Here is a 22,311-nt window from a genome sequence, read left to right as displayed (position 1 = left end):
CCCACTTTCCAAACTATTATACCTCCTCTCCTCACTCAACCTCTTTATTCTCCTAGTCTCTTTTCTTTACATATTATTCTCTATTCTTCCATTATTAAGCCTCTTTGTTCCCATAAAGAAATAGGGAATGACCATGAAATGGGCATGACCTTGAATGGCTGCCCACATGGATACAGAGCAGCTTGTTGATATTAATTATAGTAGTTTTTCTTAAGCAAACACACCAGTTGTTCCAGTGCAGCACAACAATACATTATCTTTTCATTACTTTAAAACACTTTCATTTTTTGGTGATACTGTTCCTTTAATCTGCCATCAGTGCTCAAAACAAATCAAGCTGGAAAAAAATAAACTAGAGCTCACATGGAGTCTATTTTTAAGAATTTTTTTATGACTTGGGTTGGTTTTTGTATTTCTTGCACTGTAAATGGCGTCTTAGCTACACTTAGCCTTTCTGTTATGGTTTTCTGTTTTGGTTGCTCTCCAAGACCTACACCTCTATAATCTTGTTAAACTAAATCAGCAGTTCCGGATGCATACTTGGAGATGGAAACAAAATGGAATACTTGGCATAATTCCCTAAATTAGGGTTACATAAATTAAAAGCCTTGTTCACCTTAAAATTTACTTTTAATATCAAATCGATGACAGCATTCTGAGTAGTCTTAATTTTTTTTATAGATTTTGAAACAGTTATTACTTATTTTTGCTCTGCAGCTCACGACCTTTAAATTTCAACTTTTTGCTTGATAGGTTATGATTACCCTAGGCAACAGGCAGGGGTTTGTAAATAAGAATTAGAGTTAAATAGGTAAGTACCCATCAACTAGGGAACTTTTCAAGTTGTAGACTGGAAAAAAAACCACCACCTCAAAATGAAAAATATTTAAAAAGAAATAGTAATAATTAAAGGAGGCAATTAAAAATTTGCTTAGAATAAGTCCATAACAAACTAAGGGGCAGATTTATCAAGGATCAAATTTCGAAGTTAAAAATACTTCAAAATTCGACCATCGAATTGGATTACTTCAACTTCGGATATCGACTTTTTACATCAAATTTGCCCATTTGCGGATTTCAGCCATCGATCAAACGATTTTCTTCGACTTCAAAAAACTTAGAAAACTGCTCTAGAAAGTCCCCATAGGCTAACATAGCACTTCGGCAGGTTTAATTTGGCGAAGTATTGAAGTCGAAGTTTTTCTAAAGAGACAGTACTTATCGAATGGTCGAATATTGGAACTATTTTACTTTGAATCAAATTTGAAGTCAAAGTCATATCATCCTATTCGATGGTCGAAGTATCCATAAAATTACTTTGAATTTCCAATATTTTTACTTGAAAATTCCCTCGAATTCATTTCGACCCTTGATAAATCCGCCCCTAAAAGTTAATTTGAAGATTAAGGTGCACATTTACTAAGGATTCGAATATAAAAAACTTCAAATTTCGAAGTTTTTTTGGGGTACTTTGACCATCGAATAGGCTACTTCGACCTTCGACTACGACTTCGGCTTCGATTCGAAGATTCTAACTAAAAATCGTTTGACTATTCGACCATTCGATAGTCGAAGTACTGTCTCTTTAAAAAAACTTAGACTACATACTTCGCCACTTTAAACCTACCGAGCTCCAATGTTAGCCTATGGGGACCTTCCCCATAAGTTTTCTAAGCTATTTCTGATCGAAGGAAAATCGTTCGATTGAATGATTTTTCCTTCGATCGATCGATCAAAGTATTTGCTGTAAATCCTTCGATTTTGATATTCGAAGTCGAAGGATTTTACTTTGATGGTCGAATATCGAGGGTAAATGTGCCCCTAACAGTATAATGATGTTTCTGGTGGTTTCTGTGTTTTAAATGGGAAGGTGATGCAATGTAGGGTGCTGTCAAGGCCGCCGGGAGCGCGAAGAGGCGCGTCTGCTCCCGGCGGCGAATAATCCAAAATGACGGTGCCCAGTCGGCCCACGTGGGCGCTGGGACGCCAGCGCCACAACGCAGGCGTAAACGCGCATGCGCAAACACGCCGGCGCAAGCACGCCGGCGTAAGGACGTCAATGACGTCATTTCGGCACCAAATTTGATTATAAAAACGCCAGAATGGCACCCAAGAATAGGTTCTGCTTCCCTGAACCTGGGTTCCTGTTCCAAGCCTTGATTCCTGTATCCTGTACCCTGATTCCTGCTCCTACTTTGGTTTTGACCCTCTGCCTGGACTCTTGTTATTAGATCCTGATCTGCCTGTCAGTGAACTCTTGCCTGGACTTTGACCTTCCGCTTTGCTTAACCCTTTGGATACCACGACCTTGCACCCTCAAGAGGGCTTCCTCCTTGATCCAGACTACGTCCCTGGAGGGAGCTCCCGGCTCCCTGACAGGTGCCTCAAAACCAAGATCTAACACCAAGGTCCCGGCTCACACTTCCATCTATAACCACTGATATTTCAGAATGTACAGAATCAGGAGTCAAGGGTGTAGTCGGGGTTACAGGCCAGGTCAAAACCAAGAGTATCTCTGTACTGAAACAGGATCCAAGAAAAGTGGTCAATAAAAGGGCAGAGGTCAGGACAGGGAGCAAGCTAGAAATGGTCAGGGACAGGCAAGATTAGGAACAGACAAACTAGAAATCACACCCAGGAACTATGAAAATAGACCTACATTGGGCAGCGTGTATTTGGCCGCGACCCCTTTAAATATTTGAATTGAGACGCATCGATGAAGACGCAGCACTCGCATTCAATCCAGGTATGCGTCATTCAATCATCAGCACATGAAGGGAGTGGACGGGTGGTTGTCGCCGCCGCACCACCACTGAATCACCAGGTATTCCCACAAATGATTAGTATCACTTAGCTAGCATAAAAACACAATAGCTGCGGAAACTTACAAATCTGGAGAAAAAAAGAGAGAAGGGGAGAATATCTTGCAGTTCTCAAATTAAGCTTCCCTAAGAACAAACATGTTGCTGTATAAATCCGACAGTTTATGGAGTCCACAGATAATTTACTTTAATTTCAACCTTCAAATAGAATCTGTAATTTTGCTCTCAATCCACATGTAAATGCAATTCTTCAAGAATGAATAATGCTTCTCTTTATGCTCTTAAAATGATTGAGGCATTAATAAAGGTAAAGGAAATCCTCTTTAAAAATGTTCTTACAAGGAGATTATTTTTCAAACGTGCATTCTAAAAGATTACATTGAATTACATTTATTAAATCGAATGTTAAATGTAAAAAACAAAATTGTGTATAAAGTAATATTTGTGTCAAAAAAGTACTGCACCAAAAGACTTAAATGTCTGTGAGGACAACATAAACCACTGTTGGAAAGCTCCCCCTGAAATAGCTCTGTAGTTAAAAGGGCAGTTAAAGACATCCTCCTAATGTTGTAATAAATTCGCCATTGTCATTATAAAGATGAGTGCTGTGGCAGTATAAATGTGCAAGGCCAAAAACCCGTATACTATAGGTACAGAATTCAGAAACCATTGTCTTCAAAGCTCTGAAATACGGCAAATGTATTTTCCCATAGTGTACTATTTTGACAAATGAAACATCTTTATCTTGATGTTAACTACGGTAAGCTAGCATATATCCATGTTAAGAGGCAACACAAATCTTATTTTTTTTTATATTTAACTATTTTAGAAGCTTTAAGGCAGGATGCTCTCCATTAGGGAAAGACCCTTTATCTTCTTTTAAAACGTCAGTCCCCAAGTAGAATAATACATGCCATACCTGTATATGTCAACTGCATTTTTAAAATATTCCTAAAGGTACATTACTGAGGACTGTCAGCAGAGTCCCTGACTGAGCATGACAAGCTATTATACAGACGTGGTTACTTGTATGGGATTCTCCCCAGGAATGTGTAAAATTGGACACCACAATCAGTATAGTACTTGAACCTACCACCTCCCTTTATAGGTAGTGATGGGTGAATTTATTTGGCAGGCGCAAATTCGCGACGAATTTGCGCAATTCGCCGCCAGCGAATTAATTCGAGAAACGCCCGCGAAAATTTGCGGCAAAAATTCGCCCGCGTCAAAAAAAAAAAAACTGGCGCCGGCGTCAAAAATTCACCCATCACTATTTATAGGATAGCATATAGTGGGATAACAAGGGCTCTTCCAAAATGCTGTTGATACATTGTGTGCAGCTAATCTTTCTTACACTTCTCTTAGTCCTTCCCACTGCCATTTTGCCTAGGCTCTTCTGTTTTATAGGGTACAACTGCCCAGGGCAAAACGCTCTTTTAGTGCTAAAAAGGACCAATTAATATTGTTATACCAGTATAATCGTTAAAATGTAACTTACAGGGATGGTTTTGAATGTGTTGGGAATGTCATTCAGGAACCTCATGGATGAATGTGTTTTATCTGTAGTGCAATTTACACATAGGGGCAAATTCACTAACCAGTGAATGATTTGCTCTCATCGCAACACTTTGGCAGGTGTAAATTCGTCAGGACAACGCTAATTCACGAAGATCCGAAGTTGCGCACAGGGTACCGAACGCTGGCGAAGTTGTGCCTGTGAAAATATACTCAGCAGTTCGAAGTTACGATGGTGTTGGCTAATTTGCATACGGCGTGCAGTTAAAGTACAATGGACGTATATGCTGCAGCAAATACACTACACAAGGCCAGGGAACCTTAATAAAATTATATAGAGGTGTTATATTGCCCTACACATGTGCCCACAGTTTAGTTTAGGTGCCATATGTTATCAAATGTAGGGGGGAAGGAGGGTACCCCAAAAAAAATTTAGATCTTTTTCAGCCTATCACTCTGTAAAATGAAAAGACTGGCCATAGAGGTAATGGTCAGTAAAATCAAAAACGTAGTGAATTTGAGTAGTAATGCTCTTTCGCCAGAGAAAATTCACCTGGCGTCAGACTGCGAAGTTGCGCCAGAGTCTATCTGCTTGGCGAAATTACGACCGTTAGTAAATCGTAAAAGTGCCAAAAATGCCAGTGTTAGCCACTTTGTCCTTTAGTAAATTTCCCCCATAGACTGTATTAATCAAAGATGCTCTTCTACCAACATACTGATGACTAGACCTCTTAAGAAGACAACATTATACATTTCTCCATAACTAAGGAAACCCTGCCATTAAACAGGAGTGTAGTCAAAGTCACACCAAATAGCTGGTGCTTTCAGGATGAATAATCTGAAGGCAAATAGATGGCTGCTACTATACTGTATAGATTATATAATGTTTTAAATGAATTGTGCTTTCAAGCCACGTTGAGCTGTACCCACAACTAAACCAGCTTCTATCTAATCTTCTAACAAAATATTAATAAAAAAACTATTAGAGAAACCGGTATTGACCTCAATATGGAGGTTTGTTAGAGAACACTTCCCAATATCAATATACAGGTATGGGATCTGTTATCCGGTAATCCATTATCCAGAAAGCTCTGAATTACAGAAAGGCTGTCTCCCATAGACGCCATTTTATCCAAATAATTCCAAATTTTAAAAATTATTTCCTTTTTCGCTGTTATAATTAAACAGTACCTTGTACTTGATCCAAACTAAGATATAATGAATCATTATTGGAGGCAAACCCAGCCTATTGGGTTTATTTAATATTTACTTGGTTTACATGTTACATGTTGACATGTAAATCCTTTATTGTAAATCAATAAAGGATGATCTTTTAACCGATAATCTACCTGAGCGATCTTTTTGACTTTGGAGTGCGCTGCAACGACTTGGATGTGTATTGTGGAAACGTCTCCCTTAGCGACAGACTCGGGGCGGCAGCACCCGGGTCACCTCGTGGAGAGGGTAAGCCGATCCTTATATTTATCTATGAGTGCAAACAACCGTTGGAAATAACGTGTGAAGGATTGTGTAATAAACGCAGGGCTCGGGACAGGTGCACCCGAGCCAATTACTACCAACGGTGAGCGGACTTTAACCGCTACAAATCTTTGTGTTACAGAGGATCAAGCGGACAAGAATTACTTATACTAATTTAAAACCTCAAAATTGGTGTTGGGATATTTTTTGGAATGTTAAAAGAGACATGTAGCCCATTTGTCAGCTGGCCCCTTACGCAAGATGATCATTGGCCAGAAGAAGACAGATTTAACAGATTAAGGAACATGCTAGACTGGAATCTGAGAAGATTCTTATTGGGAAGTTAGATTGTTTTGATTTATAAAGGTGGTGCAGATTTACAGTTTACATAGGTGATTTTTACACCATAGTTCACAGTTCAAGTCGTGCAATAATATTTTAGGTGTAGTCAAGTATACAAATGTGCATAGAAACTGGAAATGTATGAAAACTCTCATACTAGTGTTGGTTTAGCTGTTTTACACATGCAGTTTTTTTTTTTATTATAGTGCCATTGATTTCAAAAGACTCAGCATAAAAACCATGTGGAGTTCTGGCATTAGCATTTTTAAATAGACACAAAGGAGCTTTTACATACGGATTTTACACACAATAGAAACTCAGAGGCAGATTTATTAACTTTTGAATTCAAGCTCTTTTGAAATTCAATTGCATAAAAAAAATCTCAGTTAAACTCTGAGTTTTGCTAACATATTTATGAGAAAAAAAAACAGGAATAAAACTTTGCAATACAACTGCATCGTTCATTCCTTTTTATACATTTGAATGCATAGAAATAAAAATAGCTTGCCTGTTGAAAATACACCTCCCACTTAATTTTACAGAAGTTAATATTGTAAAAAAATTGCATTCAAATTTTTCAACTGAAACTCTCAAAAATCAAAGTTTCAAAAATTTGAATTTTAAAAACATTTCACCTGTTTCACTACCTTATCCTCAAAATTGTTTTTAGATTTACCTATACTAGATATACCATGACCTGGATGAATGAAAATCTTCATAGTCATATCCTCAAAATTGCTTGCCTGGTGAAAAAACACCTCCCACTGACTTCTACAGAAGCTAATATTCTAGAATATTTTCATTCAAATTTTTCAGCTGAAAGTCTTAAAAACCTGAGTTTGAAAAACTTGAATTTTAAAAAATATTTGAGATAGAGAGATATAGGGGCAAATTCACTAAGCACCAAAGCGCCTAACGCTAGCGTCAATTCGCTAGCGTTGGGCATTTTCGTTACTTCGCAAATTCACTAACGAACGCTGGCGTAAATTCGTGTTACTTAGCAAACGTATGCCTGGCGAATTTTCGCTACGGACGTAACTACGCAAATTCACTAATGCGCGCAGTGTACTGAACGCTACCTTTTACGCTAGACTTACTTCACCACCTCAGACCAGGCGAAGCGCAATAGAGTAGATAGGGATTGCTTCAAAAAAGTTCACATTTTTTCTAAGTCCCAAAAAACGCTGGCGTTTTTTCTATATAATGGGTGATAGGCTGAAAAAGATCGAAACATTTTTTGGGGCTCCCCTCCTTCCCCCCTACATTTCCTAACTCATGGCAGTGGGCACATGTGTAGGGCAAAAAAAAAAATTATTTGATGTTTTGAAGGTTTCCCAGGCATTTGTAGTGATTCTACGTATTCCTCCATTGAAATTTGAATTTGGCGCCGTATGCAAATTAACCATCGCTAGCGTAACTTCGCTTCGCTTAGCGAATCAACGCTAGCGCAACTTCGCAACCTTACGCTACCCCTGTACCCCAACTTCGGATTTTAGTGAATTTGCGGAGTGCTGGCGAAACTACGCCTGGCTAGGTGTGGCGAAGTGCCGCAAAGTGCGGCGAAGTTACGCCTGGCGCAACTACGAATCTTAGTGAATTTGCCCCATAGATGGACTATATCAATCGAAATTGAGGATCTGTAAATTACAGTGCAGCTTTCTTATTTGATGCTATTAGTAATTTGCCCCCAGTGCTTCTTAATCTGAGATTTGGGTGATGTCACCAAAGTTCTGGACCAAACTGACCTTCGCTGGGTTACCAAAAGCAAGCTATTTCAAGCCCCTGCACCTGGTCAAATGTTTTCTTTGGTGTTGTGATAAGGTGAAGCACCTTGAAAAAATCCAGCACATGTGTATATTACCAAAGGGCATCAAATATTTTCAGATCCAAAATGGAAAGCTGTAAAAAACGTTTATAATTTTTGGATGCAAATTTGTGATTAGATTAGTGATTACAAATAATAAATACAAGAAAGCTCTGAATTACGAAAAGGCTGTCTTCCATAAAATACATTATAATCAGATAGTTCAAATTTTGAAATTAGATTTCCTTTTTCTCTGTAATAATAAAACAGTTCCTTGTACTTGATCCCAACTAAGATATAATTAATCCTTATTGGAAGCAAAACCAGCCTGTTGGGTTTACATTATTTTTTATTATACCTATGGTATGAAGATTCAAATTACAGAAAGAACTGTTACCCCCAGGTCCCAACCATTCTGGATAACGGGTCCCATAACTGTACAACATTTATGAAGAACAGTATTAGTACAATCTATAGTCAAGATCATGATTTTATACCTTTTAAGTTTTTAGTACTTGAGCCATAAATAGAATGATAAATGGATTGAGTTCAATATCGAAAGAGAGAAGAAGCAAACACAGAGCACCATCTCAGGTTCCAATTATAGTGTATGCCAACTGGATGCTCATTTCTATTTTTGGCTCCTCAGATGCCACAAACAACTATTTTAAATAATTTAACCTATCATGACTGAGCAGATTCTCTGATTGCCCTCTTTAAATAGATGACTGGCAAGTGCCTCAAAGGAAAATTTAGCATTTTACATCTTGAACAAATTATGACAAATATGTCGTTTATATGCTTTCACTGAATGGACTGGTCCAGGTCATCTGCATCACTTATCTACCTTTCATTCAGACACAGACACCTTCCGCTGACCAGGTTTGCCATGAAATTGTGAATAAAGGCATTTTTAAACTACAAGGTGCTGTACGAATAATTCTTGTCTGGCTGTCCCTGGTGGATGATGGACCACTGATGGTACGTGTACTTGGCTATTGAGGGTTAACTTGAGCTGGCTCTAATTAGCTACTACAGACACCTTTACCTAAGCCAGAATCAGTATCATGATGTGGTGTGTCTGATAATGTGGGATAAAGCATTCCTGCCCAAGAATTGCAAGATTGTGTCTAATATCCTTATATTTTGTATGTTTGAGTAAGGGGATGTATTATACCTTACATCCCTTTACACCATAACATGGTATTGGAGTATGGGGAACAGCTATAAGGATACATGGTATTCTAAGGGTATGAAGAGCTGCACTATTTTCATGTTTTGTAAGCAGCTTGCATACCAGGGACTGACTGAGACTGAGGATGGGCTTTTCGTTTTGTTTTTTTAACTCATATTTGTTTAGATTTATTAAAGCCTAATGCAGCAAAAAGCCCAAATCCAAAAATCCCAGACCTGCCAAAGTTGTGTATAAGTCAATGTCATAGGTCCCTATCCTATTTTGAAGTTTCTGTGGTCTGCACTAGAAATAGCCCGAAAATTCGACCTTTTTGGTCAAAAATCTGAAAAGTTCAGGCTTTTCAAGACAAAGCCAGAAAAAAATCGAGCGATTTGGGAAAAAACTCAAACCCTCTACACGTTCCATTAGCAGATGCCCCATGTGCAGTTCGAAATAGTTTCTGAAATCCACATTCACAAACCATTAAAAATATTACAGGTATGGGAGCTGTTATCCAGATTGCTCGGGACCTGGGGTTTTCCAGACAATGGATCTCTCCGTAATTTGGATCTTCACAACTTGTATGCTAGAAAATCATGTAAACATTATATAAACCCAATAGGCTGGTTTTGCTTCCAATAAGGATTTGTTATATCTTAGTTTGGATCAAATACAAGGAAATTATTTTTAAAAAATTGGATTATTTGGATAAAATGGAGTTTATGGGAAACATACTTTCTGTAATACAGAGCTTTCTGGATAATGGGTTTTATGAATAACTGATCCCATACCTGTATATAATTTTTCATTTTGGCTTCAAGCTAATGTGGACGGAACCCTTCATAAAGGACAGATACCATTCATACTAAAGACTAATTTGCAGTGACATTTTCTTCTTCTACCCCCACTTCCCTCCACACAAAATAATAAACCTCAGTGAACCGAACCAGATATGTCCTGTTCTCAGATATTTACAGCAATACAGTTTGAGGTCACATTCTAAGAAAAAAGTGATTTTGATTTAACTAAAAGCTGAAAAGCACTATATGCTGAAACATATTATACCTGGTGTTGAATCTACTAAATATTGACTGTTATTAGCCATGTGAAGTTTTAGCACATAGACCAGGTTATAATGGGCTTCATTGTTTCCTATTTTATTATTATTATTATTAGTGATGGGCGAATTTGCGCCGTTTCGCTTCGCCGGAAAATGCGCGAAATTCGCGAAACTGCGAAAAATTCGCAAAACGGCGAAACGCCCGTTTTTGACGCCGGCGCCTGTTTTTGGCGCCGGCGTCTGTTTTTTTGAAAATTTTCGCTTGCGTTTTGCAAATTTATTCACTGGCGGCGAAACGCTCAAATTCTCCGCGAATTCGCGCCTGGCGAATAAATTCGCCCATCACGAATTATTATTATAATTATTTTATTCCCCCGTGTCCTCTGTCAGCCCTCAAGCCAATCTGGTCCTTGTTGTCTAAATGCAGTTCTAAATAAAGGGAAACCTGCATCTTGGAAAATGTTACAGAGCACCTGGGAACAGACCCTCTATAAAACATAAAGGGTAAACAGAATAAAGGGCACGAGAATGTGGAACTTTCGTCTGTTGTCAATTCATTTTAATTACCTTGTTTGCAGCAGCTTTCTTTGTTTCCTTCAATCTGTCACTTGCTCTATTCAAAGTTGCTTGTAGCTTTTGTATTTGAGCATCCTGTGTTTCCAACTCTCCTGTTTTTTTTTATCCAATTCAGATTTCAGGATTCCAACCTCCAAGTTTAGCTCATTAATCTTTACGTCACCAGCACTAAGCTGCAACAGATTGATGGGAGATACATATTGAGGTTGAATATGTACAAACAGATGTTTATACAAGCAGCATAATTCGTTTGTGGAATTTGGATACTAACAAACCCATATGTTTAACAGAAAATGTGAATTGCTTTAACAGATGGAAATAATGCCCTGTGTTTATCCGACAAAACACTAACGATATCCCTTTGGAATTTAGAGAAGAGGAAGAAAAGCATGATGAGAATGTACTGTATAGAAACTACAGCATATAGCTGCATCTTCTGCTTCAAAAACTTCCCATAGATGGGCCACTTGCCAGATTCTTTTAAAGCTATCCTTGCAGGAATACAACATATTAGTGATGAAAACTCCTCAATCAACAATGCTAACTTCTACCTGCATGTATTACAATCTGTACAGTCAATGCTCATCTGAATATATTCTGTATAGGTTTTTACTGTGCATATGCAACAGATCATTACTGTACATGTAATTCCTTAAAGAGTTATGACATGCTATTGAGCATTGAGCCTGGATCTTCGGTGGCAAATATTTAAGCTTGTATTGTAGTACGATGTAAGGATGGAAGATAATGTATAGTCTTAAGGTGGCTATACAGTATAATGTTGGTTCATTTGGTCAGGTCACCAAATGAGCAGGTCTGTGTTTATTCGGTATTCACTGTGGTGGCCTAAATGAAGCTGATCCGGTAATTTGTCTCTTTCACTAACAATTACTGTATATCACATAGAAGTCTTGTGAAGGTCAGGCTGGGTTATCATAAGAACAGTTATCAGGATAAATCTGCAATAATCCTATTTGGGGCTGGAAAGGAAGGTCGCATTTCAGTCTATCCTTAATCAATGCAAACACTTCAGTCCAAAACGGTTGAACTGTGGGACACAGCCACCACATGTGCAAAAGGGAGCCAATCTCACCACAGTTTCTCCAGCAGAACGGAGAATGGTGGGGTGCTATTTTAGCTATTCGTTGTGGAGTGAGGTACCAACGGTGTGTTACTTTCGTATGCGTTTCCACGCGATTAGTGCAACATGAGGCACCCTTCGAAGCTGTGAGGCATTGTTGCCATTGATGTGACGTAAATTGGGTCTGCAAATCCTCCTCCCATTTTAGCATATAAGGGAATTTGAAGTCCTCTGGCAAGTGAAGTTGTTGCTGGTAGCAGTCCGAGATAATTGCTCTACCATTCCATGCTACGTTACAAAGATATTCAATTCTGGTACGAGGTCTCATGGTTTTAACATTGGGAATGTGAGATTGCAGCAGATGAATAATTTGAAGATATGCATAATATTGATTTCGAGGAAGCTGATATTTGTTAACAAGATCATCAAAACTCAACAAAGAGGAAGCAAAATATAACTGGCCAATAGTGGAGATACCCTTAGAATCCCAAAGATGCAAGTTAACATTTGCAATAAAGTATTTCAATGCTACTATAGGGGTCAGCGGGGATGGAAAGGTGGTGAGCCCCCAATTTTTATTTAAGACATCCCAAATATGTAGGAGAACTTTGGTCGTTGGCAATAACCCTAGGTTGGGGGGTCTAGACCGTTGGGGAAGCCAGAACAGCTGTGTCAACCTGCCATCTTCAGCACAGTCAGCCTCCAGATCAACCCAATCCCGTAAAGCAGGTGGGGAATGTAATCGTACAACCACTTCTAACATTGACGCATGATTTTAATATTCGGAATGCCAAGCCCTCCGGAACGTCTCGGAAACTGTGCACATTGAAAAGCTATTCTAGGGGGTTTGCAGGCCCAAATAAACCGATTGAGAATTTTCTGGATCGTCGGACAAAAGTGAGCAGGTAAGGCTATATGAAGAGTCCTAAAGAGATACAATATTTTGGGTAACAGGTTCATTTTTATAGTAACTATCCTCCCCAACCAAGAGACACATGTTGTTCTCCATCTCTCACACTCCGACTCTGTGAGTCTCAGGAGGGGCTGATAGTTCAATTTGTAAATATTAGCTGGATCTTTAGGGAGTTTAAGGCCTAAATACGTTATATATGATTCCCTCCAATCAAAGTCATAAGCATGTTGCAAGCCTTGCAGGGCCAGGTGTGGTACATTAAAGGGGAGAGCCTGAGTCTTGGACCGATTAATTTTATACCATGAAACAGTTTGGAATTCAGCTAAAACTTTAAATAGATTAGGAAGAGAAACAGCAACATTTGTAAGGGAGAGTAAAACGTCATCTGCAAACAACCCAATCTTATGTTGCTTTGAATTAGAGAGCACTCCTGTAATATTGACATCTTCCCTAATCCTTTGAGCTAATGGTTCCACCATCGCATTATTTTGATGCCCATTGACTTTAATGCATAGCGAGAATGTTTTGCCGTTTCCCGAATTCGCTGTGACGAAAATAAAATGGCACACAGCTTCATGCGTCAAAATTATTTTGAAGCCCAATGACCAATGTGTTTGGGATTTTTCTCTGTTTCACAAATTTTTTCACTTTTTGCAAAGCTTTTTTAGGAATGTGAAACTGGACAAATTCGCCCATCACTAGTAACACAGTTTACTGTAGTCTTCTCTTTTGTGACTGTTAAATAATACACTTTGCAAGTGTGCTTGGTAATTGTGGCAAAAGTTGCTCGTCAAGGTCACACAGCCAAGATGTGGTGTCATGATGTAATTTGCCAGTGTGTTATTACATCAGCTACAAAGGCCCGAGCTGTGACAACATGTAATGATTATGCTGCCACCTTGAGTGCTGCCATTTTGGATCTCCATTACAAGATTTTTGGGGCAACAGTCTTCCAGAGAATGAGGTACTGAAGAGGGCATCTGAAAATTATAGAATAACAAATCTTTTCTACCTCTTGTTGACCATGCACTAAGAGAGCTGCAGTTGGCTGTTGGTTATAAAATAATTAGTTGGGAACTTGATGACACTGCTGGATTAACACCCCTTTGCAAAACACAGTTTATGCTTATGAGTTGACTGAAAGGAGATGGGACTCCTCCTTAAACTGCGACTCTAAAATTTGGACCCTGTGTTTAGAAAATAGAACCCTCTGTAAAACAGTGTGTAGCTTAAATAAAAGTAAATGATGTTAAACATTTTCAGGGCAAAGGGAAAACAGAACAAGGCAAAAAGGCTCTAAACATTTTTACTAGTTACATTGTTTTATTTAACACCATATTCTGCATTCTTGCAAGTGCTGTATTTCAGTGGTATGGCAATGAGTACTAACACCCAGCAAAAGAAAGCAAACAATTTTCCACTGAATCCATTATCTCTGGCCTTGCATTTGTTCTTTTGCTCTTAGCTTAGCCTAATTAAACATACCTTGAACTGCATTTCCCCAACAATACACTTCAGTTTTTCACATTCTTCATATAGCTCGTTCCTAATATGTTCCTTAACAATGACTGTTTTCCTTGCTGAATTCTCAGCAGTCTACAGTGAGGCCAGTTCCAAATGTAAATGCCTGATGGTTTCCCCTTAGTTATTCACCTTGAAAGAGGGAAAATATATTAATTATATTTCACTTACTTAAAGCACCACCAAAGCTTGTTCAACCCAGTGCTATGAAAGAATAAGATAAAGGCCTTGGAAATATAACGTCCCAAGTGCCATTCTTTGAACAATAAATAGCAGGTTTTCTTTTGTTAAGTGTGAATCATCATCATCATCATTTATTTATATAGCGCCGACAAGATGCGCAGCGCTTAGAATAGAATCGGTCTGGGCGAGAAATAATCTGTGAAAATGTAGGACAGAATTTATCAATTGTGATTTATAAGTGCATTGGGAAGGTAGCATACAAAGCAGGAGTAATGTCCCTGTGATTTAAATTCTTTCATAGATGCTTTGCCTGGGGTTTTTCCGATAAAGGATCTTTCCATAATGTGAATCATCATACCTATCATACCTATATCATTAGTCTGCTAAAAATAATTTAAACATTTAGGGGCAGATTTATCAAAAGTCGAGGTGAATTCTTGAATGAAAAAATTTAAAATTTTGAGCTATTTTTTGTGTACTTTGACTAGGGAATAGTCCAAATTCGATTTGATTTTGAGAAAAATGTGAATATCGAAATTTAACATGTACTGTCTCTAAAATATCTTTAAAAATAGACCATTCACCATCTAAAATATGCTGAATTGCTGTTTTAGCCTATGGGGGACCTCCTAGAACCTATTTGGAGTCAATTGGTGGAATTTGAAAAATCTGAAGTTTTTTTTTGGGAAAAACTTTGAATTGAATTTGATCGAATGTGCTATTCCTTCAATTCCTAGATTCAAATTTGGCTGAATACAATCAAAAACGGACCTATTCGACCAAAAAAAAAAGCTTTGACTTAATTTCGAAGTGGCCACTTATAATTAAGAATGTGCAAGGAATCAAAATAAAGGCAAAAGAGATCCTCTAATGTTCTAGACATGAGCCCACCTTAAAACAAATGTAACATGCCCTTCAAATGGTAAAAAAAGTTAAAACAAACAGTTTATGAGTTACAACTTTTAAAGACAATACCACTTTAAAATATGAAAAAATAAAATTTTGATGACGTTTAAGCATACAAAATTGAAGAGGATGTAGCTTCATCTTATCAGTTCAGAAGGTCTAAGCTGGTGAAGGAAACTCTGGCGAAAAAGGTAGCGTTCTGTACAAATTGCACTTTAGTGAATTTACAGTGTAATGATCGTTCAACGGGCGAAAGGGCACAAAACTGTGCTAGCTATGGTCTCTTTCGCTAGCAAGTTGTCCTCTACGATTGTTAGTAAATTGGCAATGTCCCTTCAATGGCCACTTTGCCCTTTAGTAAATCTGCCCATTTATATTGTAAGAAAACTAGAAATAACCTGGGAATTCTGCCACATTTATAAAACAGATCACATATAGTGCATTATCCTATATCTTGAATCTCAATCCCCTGCTGCTTTTATATAGAAACAAACACGATACTTCTTCTCTTGTTCGTTATCTGCTTATGCCCATTAATCCTTTAATGATTAATCTGCAAATACTGAATACAGCAGATGACATACCTGAAACGCAGAGCCAATGTCAGGTTTTAATTAGAAGATGCAGCCTACGGCAACCCTTTCAAAAGATTAGGATATATCCCAGAACAGCAGGTGGTAGGAAAGAAAGATCTGAATATTCAGGGGAATGATGATCCAAATCAACTCTTCTTAGTTACCCATTGGAAAGTTTTACGGAGTATGTCATTAAGCACAATCTCCAAGGCTGGCTTTTTATTTAATGTATTGGTTGACAAATACTGCACTGGGATTTCTGTGCTGAACAAATCCATGATCCTACTTATCGACACAATGATATAAGATTAAAGGAACACTTCTATGGGTAATTTTAAAAAGAGATCTATTATTATTGATAGGTATTTCTGGAGAGATAAAGCCTCCTACAGGCATACGGCACAGCAACGGCTAATAGAAATGACATTATTTAAAAACACACATCTACAAACCCCTTTGTCTCTTCTAAAGCTGTCCTTGTACTATGCTTTGAAACCATCAGTTATTACCTCTATCTTTGCTTCCTCTTCAGCAGCATTAGCATCATGCAGTTGTTTTATTAGTGACTGAACAACCTCTTCTCTTGCCTTGGCATAGCCAACCAGATCATCGTACTTGCCTCGCAGTTCTTGAAACAGAATGTTTTGATGCTGCATCTGTAAATTTTCAGATAGGCACTAAAAGCGTGTTTGTCTCATTTTCATTCAGTAAACATCAAGCAGAGTGTAATCCATTTGGATTTTAACAAACCTTATCAAACTGCATCGTAAAAAGCGAGCCTGAATAAAAGCGAGCCTGAATGCGTAAACAGTGCAGGAGTGAATTGCTCCCAGAATAATGATATTATCAAAATAATGTACATACTGTATACTTACAGATGAAAGCATTACCTGTTTATCTGCTTTACTTAATTTCTGTTTATGATCTATTTCTTGCATTTTCAGTCGATGGATAATTTCTTCTTTGCCGGAGATCTGCAAGGTCAGGGCCCAGAAAATCGGAGAATGGTTAAATCTTATTTCAGAATTTAAATGTAAAAAGAGGAACAGAAAGCAATAAATCACACTTCTGTGCATGCCACTGACACATAAAGTATTTACCTCATTTAAAAGTACATCTTGTTCACTCTGAGCTGTTATCATGTGGGTTTCAATTTTTGCCTCTAATCGGCCATTTTTTTCCAGCACGTCTTGATGAAGATGTAGAAGTTGTTTCATTTCCTTTCTCTGTTCAATTATTACCTGCTCCAGTTTCAGAATCTTTCAACAAAATAATACAGAATCAGGTTTCAGCTGCACCCAAAGACAGGAACATAAAACACTGCATGGTCAACACGAACAATATGAAATGAATACAGAGAATTCATAATTTGCATGAAATCATTTAATTTTCAGGAAATTAGAAGAGGATTAGGTAGTTATTTTTTTTCTAAAATCTTCTCATACAAATGTATATTAATACCTATTAATATGACTTCTTAATCTACCAGGAAACCCCAACATAAGCAACAAGAACTTCTTCCATATAACAAATTGCTTTTCAAAGGATGGTATACTAACTGTACTTTACATTGATAGGAACAATGTTAAGTCACCTTCCCATCTTGGCATCTTTTTGCCAAGTTCACTGAGAAGCACTGTAACAGGATACCAAAACTTTGGGTAACAATCAAGGCAAAAGATGTCAAGCTATTTCCATGAATGACCTTCACAACAAGTTTCAGGCTATTGAGCAACTGATGATGCATACTGTATGTTTACTGCCTCCTTTTCTTCAATAAAGGTTGCATGTAAAGAAGGGTACTGCTTAAACGTGATTGCCTTATTACAAAGGTCCATGATGGGAGATTGGCATATAGACATATATAATGGTCCATGGGTTAATAGAACAAAGGACATGGGATGATGTACTGTAGATGATGATGTACTGTAGAGTACAGGGTAAAGAGTGGATCACTCTTTATCACACAGAGATCTATAGAGTTTTTCTCTTAGTACTGTCCAATAGCACAACATGTAAAAAAGACTGAACATATTCAGAAGGCAAAGGGTAGCCCCATACCTCCCAACCTTACCATTTTTTGTGGAACAGTCCCAATTTTGACAGCTCAACCCGCAGTCCCGGGTTTGTTACTGAAATGTCCCAACTTTCTCTTTCATCTCCTGCACTGAATAGCCAGAACAATATACGTTTCTAACTTAATTGGCTTTTGGCAGAGGCCCCAGAATAGATACTTAGATACTTTTGTAACAATATAATATAAACAGGTCTCTTGGGGAAACTGTTTTGCAGCTTAAAGGGCAATTCACCTTCATTAGCAAAACTGTAGTAACATAGTAACATAGTAAGTAAGGTTGAAAAAAGACACATGTCCATCGAGTTCAACCTTCTTTTTTTTTTTATTAACTACCTATCTGCCAGTTGATCCAGAGGAAGGCAAAAAACCCATCTGAAGCCTCTCCAATTTGTCTCAGAGGGGTAAAAATTCCTTCCTGACTCCAAAATGGCAATCGGACTAGTCCCTGGATCAACTTGGACTATGAGCTATTTCCCATAACCCTGTATTCCCTTACTTGCTAAAAAGCTATCCAACCCCTTCTTAAAGCTATCTAATGTATCAGCCTGTACAACTGATTCAGGGAGAGAATTCCACATCTTCACAGCTCTCACTGTAAAAAACCCCTTCCGAATATTTAGGCGGAACCTCTTTTCTTCTAATCGGAATGGGTGACCTCGTGTCAGATGGAAAGACCTACTGGTAAATAAAGCATTAGAGAGATTATTATATGATCCCCATATATATTTATACATAGTCATCATATCACCCCTTAAGCGCCTCTTCTCCAGCGTGAACATCCCCAATTTGGCCAGTCTTTCCTCATAGCTAAGATTTTCAATACCTTTAACCAGCTTAGTTGCCCTTCTCTGTACCCTCTCTAATACAATAATGTCCTGTTTGAGTGATGGAGACCAAAACTGTACGGCATATTCTAGATGGGGCCTTACAAGTGCTCTATACAGTGGAAGAATGACCCCCTCCTCCCTTGACTCTATGCCACTTTTAATACAGCTCAAGACCTTATTTGCCCTTGATGCTGCCGACTGGCATTGCTTGCTACAGCCAAGTTTATCATCTACAAGGACTCCAAGGTCCTTTTTCATAATGGATTTGCCTAGTGCAGTCCCATTAAGGGTATAAGTGGCTTGGATATTTTTACATCCCAGTTGCATGACTTTACATTTATCAACATTGAATCTCATTTGCCACTTAGCTGCCCAGATTGCCAGTTTGTCAAGATCATGTTGCAAGGATGCCACATCCTGGATGGAATTAATTGGGCTGGATAATTTTGTGTCATCTGTAAACACTGATACATTACTTACAACACCCTCCCCTAAGTCATTAATGAACAAGTTAAATAAAAGTGGACCCAATACTGAGCCCTGGGGGACCCCACTAAGAACCTTACTCCAAGTAGAGAATGTCCCATTAACAACCACCCTCTGTACCCGATCCTGTAGCCAGTTTCCTATCCATGTGCAAATGCCTTCATTAAGCCCAAAAGACCTTAGTTTAGAAAGCAGTCGTTTGTGGGGCACAGTATCAAACGCTTTGGCAAAATCCAAATAGATCACATCTACTGCCCCCCACTGTCCAGAATCTTACTTACCACATCATAAAAAGCAATCAAATTCGTCTGACATGACCTATCCTTCATAAAGCCATGCTGATTGTTGCTCATAATGCCATTCATTAGGAAATATGTTTGAATGTGATCCCTTAACAAGCCTTCAAATAATTTGCCTACCACAGATGTCAAGCTTACTGGCCTATAATTGCCAGGCTGTGATCGTAATCCCTTTTTAAATATTGGAATAACATCAGCTTTTCTCCAATCTATAGGCACCATACCAGATGACAGTGAATCTGAGAAAATCAGAAATAAGGGCTGGTCTAAAACTGAACTAAGCTCTCTTAGAACCCGGGGGTGTATGCCATCAGGCCCTGGAGCCTTGTTTACATTAATTTGTATTAAAGCTCTTTAATACTCTCCTGAGTAACACAGGAAAACCACAGAAATGTGTTCAAACTTTCATAACAGGCCATTTTGTAAAATGGACATGGTAATTAGGGGGTGTGGTGACAAAATAGGTGTGGTCAAAAATGTTCAAAATCTTTTCAAATCTTTTTGGCCCTCTTTCTTTTTCAAAATGGTGGGAGGTATGTAGCCCTAGTCCTATTAATATACTGTCAGGGTTTTTTTGCCCGGTATATCCATATTAAGAAAAGGTGTCCTTATTCTTTCTCAGTAGAGTATTAAAGATGCTCTCTGGGTTGATTTGTGGTGCTTTCAAGTACACAGAGGCCAGTAATAGGGTAGATATCAGCCCAAGCTGGGAACTGCCCAACTAGAAGGGCATATATGGGAGCCATCGTTTCAACAACCAAGCTTGTTACACTGGAGAAGGAAAGACCAAATTACAGAGCAGTCAGTAGACACAGCAAATATTCATTAAAGGAAAACTATACCCCCCAAACAATGTCTCTATTAAAAGATACTGAGTAAAACAGCTCATGTGTAAAACCCTGCTTATCATAATAATATACTTTTTTAGTAGTATGTGCCATTGGGTAATCATAAATAGAAAATTGCCATTTTAAAAAATAAGGGCCGCCCCCTGAGATCGTACGATTCACTGTGCACACATACAAACCACATGTAAGGTCACATGAGCCAATTAACAGACAGAGTTCTGCCTTTTGCTTCCTCACTTCTTCCTGTTACAGTTAGTGTTGTAGTATTTCTGGTCAGGTGATCTCTGAGGCAGCACAGATAGAGTCACGAAATGGTGGTTCAAGGCAAGAGAAGTAAAAGGGCAATATTTATGTAAATATATATTCCAGTTTGGTAAGATTCTTTAATATGTCATTCAATTTGATATAAACCTGTTGCTTAAGTATTCATTTTGGGGGTATAGTTTTCCTTTAATATACCATCTCATTAACAAACATGGAAAATCCCAACATACAAACAGCAAAACGCCCATTGATATGCACAAACACACACAGATTAATTCCACAAACGAGAGAGTGGTGGTGTTCAATGTCAGGACTAATTTTGTTGCAGTAGGCTCATATACCCTGTAGCTCTTCTTTAACAGTGGCACTTAAAGCAGAGAGAATGATTCTGCCCCACAAAGCTGGAAGAGGAAATTATATTTGTCTTTTGTTGAACTACAATTCCAATAATATGCTGATATGCACTCAGGGGTGCAACCAACTGTGGTAGAATTAAAAGATGAATGAATATATTATTTTTTTATTCATGTATTTGCTCATATACATTGTTATTAAACTCCAAATTACATTTATTTTAGTCCAGAAACAGATACATTGTTATGCTGCAGTGTTTCTTCAGGTACATCTACATACACTGAATTCCAGAAGAGCATCTATTGTAGGCAAAGGCAAAGGCAACTGTTAGCACTTAAGAAGCTTCCCTCCCTCAATTAAGCTGATAGGGTGCAATGTTTTGTAGCACTGCAAAATCTGGAGCACCAAAGGTTAGCTATCACTAATATATCATTAACCATTTAAAAAGATACAGAAATATCCTATGTATTGAAATACTACAGCAAAGAGCCATGGTATTTAAATATAATTTCAGTGTGTTGGAGGAGACTATATAGCACCAGCAAGCTTTTAGATGCTAGTAGGAGAAATTGTAAAAGAGTGACCTTTTGATCTGTGTCATGAATCCTCATAGCACTTTGGGGTGGTTTTCTCTTTCCCTCAATAAAGTGGCCAGTAATTGAAATGAGCAGATTTAATAGTGTATGCAATATCTGGCTTGCACGAACAAAAACTCAAGAGTAGTAATTGGTTATGGCTTAGCAGATACTCAGTAAGGTTAATAAGCTCTTAAATCCATGCTCCCTTATTTTTGCACACTAATAAAAGAAGCTTTCTAAATGTACTTTTGTCCACTAACTAAAAAGAACATTACAACATATTGATGACAGAATGCTGCAAAAACGAACAAATGCGCCATACTCTGGCTTTAAATAAGCACAATTCAGAGTACAGGAGGGTTTATGTTATGTGTTTGAGGAGACTCCCCTACAATATAGGGAGAGAAAATAAGGGGGTATAAAGAGGTGAGCTTGGAATATCCTTTTCATTGCTGATCGCATTGCTCATATTTTCATATTAAACTTTTCCTTGTCCTTTGTTTCTTAAACACTCAGTTTCTTACCAGAAGGTTAGCATCATTCATTTTGACACCATTTTGGCACTGGTTAGTGCAAGCTTACATAGGTGCCCTTAGATGATGTCAGTGATGCCAGCAGCATCATGAT

General features: G+C 38.1%; 1 pseudogene; it reads right to left on the bottom strand.

Annotated features, from left to right (window-relative positions):
* LOC121395120 overlaps positions 1–22,311 on the bottom strand; it is a 304,569-nt pseudogene that overhangs the window by 219,266 nt on the left and 62,992 nt on the right.

This window comes from Xenopus laevis, chromosome 6S, assembly GCF_017654675.1.
Source record: "Xenopus laevis strain J_2021 chromosome 6S, Xenopus_laevis_v10.1, whole genome shotgun sequence".
In the NCBI taxonomy this organism is placed as follows: domain Eukaryota; kingdom Metazoa; phylum Chordata; class Amphibia; order Anura; family Pipidae; genus Xenopus; species Xenopus laevis.
This window is presented reverse-complemented; position numbering and strand designations above follow the sequence as displayed.